Genomic DNA, 8,092 nt, shown 5'->3' on the forward strand with positions numbered 1-8,092 from the left:
TGTATACATGCCTTTATTCAACTTTTACTTACCCGTTGAACTTAATAAAACCACAACAGTTACATGTAATAATATTTCCAAAACACATTAAAGTTACTTGATTCACTACACCAGCACGAATTTTACTGCTCAAGGCCTTTTACATACTTAGGCATGAAGCCTGCTAGGTTCAAAACCCTATACAATGTCTCTAATACAACTCAATTTCCATCAATCAACAAAATGTAATCACAAACACATTGACTAATAAGGTAGAACAAATGGAAAGGAATTTAATATAATAATATGTATAATATGAGCTTACCTCGATAACTATGGTTACAAAAATAGAGTCGAATTGTAACAACCCAATTTTGGCCTATAGGAACAGTGGTTTTGGGACCACAAATTCGATGTAAGAAAATTTATTTTTATTATATTTTTATGGTCTAAAATTTCACAAAATGATTTCATGAAAATTTCGTTCGAAAATTTTAACGTTTGGCCACTCAATTTAGTCAAAAGGACTAAATTGTAAAAAGTGCAAAAGTTGAGTTCTACATGCTAGAGGTGTCCAATTGTTATGAAATTTTAAATTGGAGGTCCTTAAATGGTAATTAGACCATTGGATAATTTTTTGGGAAAAAATGGACATGAAATAGGTGAAATAGAATATTTTTAAGTTAGGGGCATTTTGGTCATTTATTAATTAAAAGAATTAAAAAGCCAAAATCAAAGCAAAATTGTGTCCATCTTCAAGCTATGGCTGAATTTCACAAGGGGAAACTATGGTTGGGGTTTTTCAAGCTTCCAAGATCGATTGTAAGTCTGTTCTAGCCCCGTTTTTAATGTTCTTTACATTTGTTAGATCTTCGTAGCTCGATTTAGCTATTTCCACCATTATTTTAGCGAGGGTTTGTGTTAAAAAATTTACCCATGGATGACATGCATGTTTTTTTATGTTTAATGGTAGAATATGAATGCTCATTGTGTAATAAACACTTTTACTAAGTGATTTTCTGTGAAATTGTCAAAAAGGACTAGTTTGTAAAAAGTTGTAAAATGTGTGTAAGTGTGTGAATAAATGGAAATTTTGGACTGCTATAGTTATGAAAATGGTTCGTCTAGGATTAAAATACAAGGAAATTGAATAAAAATCATTTTACGAGCCTAGGGGCAAAAGTGTAAATATGATAAAGTTTAGGGGAAAACTGTAAATTTTTCCAAATTTTGAATTTAGGATAATTTGAGTAGCAATATGAATAAATGAGTTAAATGTGTTTTTATAGATAAAGGAAAACGAGATTCGGACTTAGAACAAGAGGAAAACAAAGAATATGACGAATAAGTCCTTTTCACCGATTGTGCTATCGAGGTAAGTTTGTATGTAAATAATATATTGTTTTTACTTATGTTATAATATTTTGTTATTATATGAGAGGTGGTTGCATATTGAATGATCATTTGATGTAAATCATGAATTGAAATTGATTATGGATGAATTGGTAAAATGTTGAAAAGTGAGGAATTTTCCGGTTGGACCTTCGGAATAGAAAAGATACGAATGATCTATTGTGAGAACACATGTGTAGTACTATGTGTTTAAAATGGTTTTCGGTCATGTGTGTAGTACTAAGTGTAGGCTACTACGTGTACTAGATGGTTAGGTCCCATGTGTAGTACCAAGTGCAAGCTGCTATGCGTACCTGATAGCTTCGATCACATGTGTGGTATTAAGTGCAGGCCACTATGTGTAAAAGATATCTTGGGTCACAATTGTGGTACTATGTGAATGTCACTTTGTGAAGAAGGTAGCTTTGACCACAAGGTTGGTACTATGTGCAGACCGTCGGGCATCCATTATTATTTCGATGTGTTCAACGGGAAATGACTAGGTGTAATTGAATATGACTATGTGATGAATAAGTGAAGGTTCATGTGTGTAAACTTACGAGCAACATGCTTGATATGTGATCGAACTTTGGTAAGATTGATATGGAATAAGTGTTACAATGAAAGTTACTACAAAGAAAACATGAAATAGTGAAATTTAGTAATAAAATAGTTTTGGACAGCAGCAGTTGTGTGACTTTAAAAAATCACCAAAAATGATTGAAATTTAATTAGAAATTGAATAATATATGAAATAAAATATTATTGAGTATATTTTCATATAAAGGAAACGATGTAAGTAAAAGAATTTCATATTATGAGATTTTTGAATTTTTGTGAGACAGAGTCAGAATGATTTAGGAATCCCCAGTTATGATTTTGGAAAATCATTAAAAATTGTAAACAAATAATTATGGGTTATAATTTATATTATTAAAATCCTTAATGTATATGTTTGAAAGAAAAAACGAGAACATTATCCAAATCTTTCACAAAGAGATAATTAATTTTTAGTGCATAGGGGTCAGAACTATCAGATAGCAAAATAGGGGTGAATTTAAAGAATAACATGTACTATTTGGATGAACCAAAAATTCTGGAAATTTTATGGTAATAAGATATATGAGCCTAGTTTCAAGGAAAATTAGCGGATCTTAATTTTGAGTCCTGTAGCTCAAGATATAAATAATTTAGTGACTGTGACTCGAGTAGACAGCTTGAGATAAACATGAATAAATAGTGGAACTATGTGCAATTATGATTGTATTATCTTGAGAACATATTGTGAAGATTTATAAAAGCATGTTAGTAGATCAATTATAATTTACATACCTACTTACTAAGTGATAATGCTTACCCCCTGTCCTTTCCTTTTTCCTATAGTGTCACAGATGCTAGCTCGAGTTGGAGGTCGTCAGAGATTCTATCACACTAACAAGTTATTGATAGGTATAGTATTAACTATCTTCAAGTATTTTTAAGTCTATGGCATGTATAGGGACTTGATTATGTGTATATGTTATTATGAGTTGGCCTAAAACGTTGGCCTATAATATTTGATAGTTCATTTTGTATAAAGCCATTGAGGATGGCTATTAAGTTATATGTTTATGATGCTGTATTTTGTAGATGTGCAAGCTTCCATGACTTGGTTGAATAAGTGTGTGATGAATAATTATGGAAAGTGAAGCATGTGAATATTGTGTGAAGAACACAGCCTTGGACACGGGCGTATACCCTTATTTTCATAAAATTTTATAATGTTTTCCAAAGTTCACTGTTTAGTCCCAGACCACTTCCAAAGTATGTATTGGGCCTCGTAGGCCCGTATAAGGGACGATATGCATGTGTATGAATGATTTTAAATTGAATGAAGTTTTATGACTTGGTTTAATACGTTTACATGTAACACCCCTTACCTAAGTCTGAGGTAGGGACTAGGCACGAGGCATTACCATACTTAATCACATGAATACAACCGTTTCCGAGTCACCAAGACTTGATCAAATTTAAAACTCTTTCGAACTTTGTTTAAACACCTTAATGTGGACCTACGAGGCCTCAAACTTTCATTGGAAACCATTTGGAACCAACTCAGGTCCTTAAACTGACTAAATAAAAATAACTCTTGAAACAGGGCATACGCCCTTGTGGTTATTATAACATGGTCGCGCTAATTTCCCGTGTGACACACACGGCTTAAGCATCTAGGGACACGCCCATGTCCCATGCCCGTGTGAATTAAATTCTAAGTTCGAACCTACAAGGGTTTTCACACGGCCTGATACATGCCCATGTCTATGGCTTGTGTCCCTCACAAGGCCATGACACGCCTCTGTCTTAGCCTATGTCTAGAAACCTTGACATTCTATTTCTGACGTCAACACCTAATTTAAGGCACACGGCCAAGGCACACGCCCGTGGCCAGAGGCCGTGTCCTCCATACGGTTGAGACACAAGACCGTGTCTCTGCCTATGTGTTTACTACCATGCATTCTGACTTGTAAATTTTATGTACAGGGGACACACGGCCAAACGGCATGCCCATGGGGCTGACTGTGTGTCACACACGGCTTAGACACACACCCGTGTGTCTACCCGTGTGGACAATATAAGGCTATCTACCAAGCCTTTTCCACCCTAAAACAAAATCTAACATCAACCAACATATCAAAGATTAACTTAATATGATTTCTCAACTAAACAACCATAGTTAAGACCCATATACATTACGTATATTCAACCATGCCAACAATTTCACATTCATGAAAGGCTAGCTTGCATTCACATAATAACTTTCAATATTAGCCATTTTCCATGGCCTTATACAAAATGAATCAAATGTTAAAGTAAGCCAACATATTGGCCAATTAACAATGACACAAAACTCAAAAATCAGAATCCTATACATGCTATAATCAAAATAAAAGATCTAACTATTCCAAGTGCTTCGATTGATAGTGTGATCAATGCCTCCGACGTCTGTTGATCCACGAGCTAATTAGGCAGCACTATAAGAAAATGGAAAGAAATGGGGTAAGCATAAAGCTTAGTAAGTTGTATAATAATAAACAACAACTACTTATCATAAAGCAATATGCTCATAACCTTTCATAGTTTATTCATGAGTACCATAAATAAATGTAAGTACAACTTACTCATCACCATCTAATACAACTCATATTGCATACATTGAGCCCATATCTCATACATTTCAATTAGGTACCTGTACCACTCATCACATGATCATAACTTTTCTCATTCCAATATAAATCATAAACCTTTTGTTGAACCATTTGGAATACTACCGAATACTCAATAGCCCTAACATGGGTTAAGATGCCGACGCCATGTCCCAGACATGGTCTTACACTGGCTTTCATATAGCGAGGCCGATGCCATGTCCCAGACAGGTCTTACACTGGCTCTCATCTATCGATGTTGATGCCATGTCGTAGATAGGTCTTACACTGACACACCACAAGCTAACGCCATGTTCCAGACAGGTCTTACACTAGCTTGTATATCTCGAGGCCGATGCATGTCCCAGACATGTCTTACACTAGCTCTTGTCTCAATGTCGATGCATGTCCCAAACATGTCTTATACTGGCTTAAATATCTCGAGGCTGATGCATGTCCCAGACGTGTCTTACACTGGCTCTCATGCTGTGGCTGATGCATGTCCTAAACATGTCTTACACTAGCACACATATCACCCATTATCGCGGTACAAATATCCAAGTCTATTCAAAATGTTCAACGAAAGTCTTTACTACGTAAATTTCTCAACATCTATTCTCATATTCAAAATCAAGACAATTTAGGTCATATCAACTCAATTACACATCATATAGATATAGTTGTATTAATAACATACAACTTACCTCGGTATTCAAAATATGGCTACTATTTCGGCTTAGTCCACTGACTTTGCTTTTCCTCAGTCTAGGCTTGAGTTTTGTAATTCTTGATCTATAATGATGAAAATTCACACATTTAATCATTTTATTAATATAGGTACTCAACAATTCATAATTGGGAAAAATGACCATTTTGCCCTTAGACTTTCACAAAATGACCATTTTACCCCTAGACTTGAAAATCAATTTTTATCGAATTTCCTTGTTAGCCTAGCCTAATCGACCATTTATTACTCTTATGACAACCCCAAATTCCTAATATTTCACAACATTATTATCTATTTTACAATATTTACAAAATGGTCCTATTAGGGTTTTCATGAGAAGTCCCTTCACAAAAGTTGCTTATTTCACAACCATGATTCATTTTATTCCATAAAATTTCAGAAAACAACATGAACACTCTCATGTTAAAACCCTATACTTTCAATCATTTTACAAAATAGTCCCCTCATTTGAAAGCTCATGCAACAAGGGTTCTAAAAATACAAAAATCATCAAGAAATACCATCAAAATCACTTACTTGAGAGGGTTATTGAAATTTTAAAGCTTTCAAACCCCAAAAATGGCTGAATTTTTGGTTGAGAAGAAATGGTGAAAAGGGATGATATCATCTTTCTTTTATTTTATTTCTATTTTAGTCAAATAAGCTACCAAAACCCACCTAATTTGACTTTTTGACCATTCTTGTCCCCATGGCCAGCCAAGCACTCTTTTTAGGGTCTATTTGCCCTTTAAAGACCCCAAATTTTGGTTCTCTAGCTATTTGACACCCTTAGCTATCAAAATAGGACTTTTGCACTTTATGCGATTTAGTCCTTTTTCACGATTAAGCTCTCAAACGCTAAAATTAATTCACCAAAATTTTCATGCACCTTTATAATCATGTCATCACACATAAAATAATATTAAAATAATTTATATGGCTTTGAAATAGTGGTTTTGTAACCACTATTCTGACTAGCCCCAAAATCGGGTTGTTACATTACAAGCGTATGTGTTCTGGTAATGCCTCGTACCCTATCCCGGTGTTGAATACGGGTAAAGGGTGTTACAAAAATGCTAGTCCAAAGCTTTAGCTTTTCCCCAATTTAAGTTTGATTTTTGTGTATCTTGATCATGCATGGAAATATAGGTTGGTCAAAGCTTTCTCTTCTTTTTAATGGTGTTTCAATTTTGAAATGGAAAAATGAAGAAGATGATAAAATTTTTACCTTTTGTTTTGTTTAACATTTGATTTTATTATTAATTTACAAAATTAACCTTTAATATCTATTGAAATTTCACTAAAACCTATCCATAAACATCCACTAACATGTAATATGGTATAGTTACCACCTAAGTCCACTAGCTTTCTTTTCCATAGTCGTCTAACCACTTTAACTAATAGAAACCAAGTTTTATATCTTTTACAACTTAGCCCTTTTTGCTTAATTAACTATTTAAACACTAAAATTTCCTAACAAAAAATTTAATACAACCTTAAAATAACCCTATAGATATTAAATAAATATTAAAATATTTAATCCCTCATCAGAATTGTGGTCCCGAAACCATTGTTTCATACACCACTGAAAATGGGTTGTTACACAAACCGAGAGGAGGAGGCAAGATAGGAATGGATATGGATAAAGAGAGTGGAGGCTTGTGTTAAAGGTTTACAAGCTTCTATGGATCCTCTATGGAGGATTTGAGTAAAGACTCGTGGAATTTACTAAGACAATTAAGGGAGAATAGTCGTTTGCCATGGTTGGTAATAGGCAAATTTAATGAAGTGATGTTTTCTTTTGAGAAAAAGGGGGGACGTATACGAGGAGATAGACAAATGTCTTGTAACACCCCTAACTTGTACTCGTCATCGAAACAGGGTTTCGAAGCATTACCAAAACATTCAAAACATTTTTCCATTAAACTATGTAAATTACTATCCATTTACCAAGATCAACCATAACATCCCTTGGTCGAGCCCTCGAGGCCCAATATGAGCATTAAAATCGAGTCAGGACTTAATTGGGACCTCTAAGAATTTTTCATAAAATTACAAAATTTTCACCCAAATTTCTAGCGTTATTTCTCACCCAAATTTTCACCCAAGACCTGCACATGAAACACACACCTAATACCAACCAATCCAAGCATTCAAAATAGAAAATTCTATCATTCATCATAGCATACCATCACATACATAAGTGTTTGTAAACTTACCTTGGATGAACTTAGGCAATACACAACATTGATCACATATACATAACATATCACATTTGAATATAACATCATAACCTACTTGAGCATGCCAAAATAAAACATTACTAGTCATTCCAATGGCTAGGTTACAAAATAACATTTCAAGCCACTATTGGCCAAGATGTCCTATACATGCCATTATACCAAAATGATTTCTACTAAGCATACCCAAAATGACTTGTTGATAGTGTGACGATGCTCTAATGATCTTCCAACCTTCATGAGCTTCCGAGCACTATAAAACAGGAAAAAAATAGAACGGAGTAAGAATTACATGCTTAGTAAGTTCGTATAACGAAAATTAAACTTACCAATCTTGTTTATTAAAATCTAGGCATACAATGTTATGTTTCCACCCATTTGACTAAATTGCCTAATCACATACATTCCATCAAACATGTTAGTCACCAAATTATTCATATCAATCAAGTAATATTCTTTCAAGTCATTTTCATTTCATCTCAAGATTCTCATACCATGTCAAGAGTTCTATGTCCGTTAAATCTTTGGAATTCTGATGAAGGCTCAAGTAGTACACTCGAGGTGTACGATTC

Source organism: Gossypium hirsutum, chromosome A08, assembly GCF_007990345.1.
Source record: "Gossypium hirsutum isolate 1008001.06 chromosome A08, Gossypium_hirsutum_v2.1, whole genome shotgun sequence".
NCBI lineage: Eukaryota > Viridiplantae > Streptophyta > Magnoliopsida > Malvales > Malvaceae > Gossypium > Gossypium hirsutum.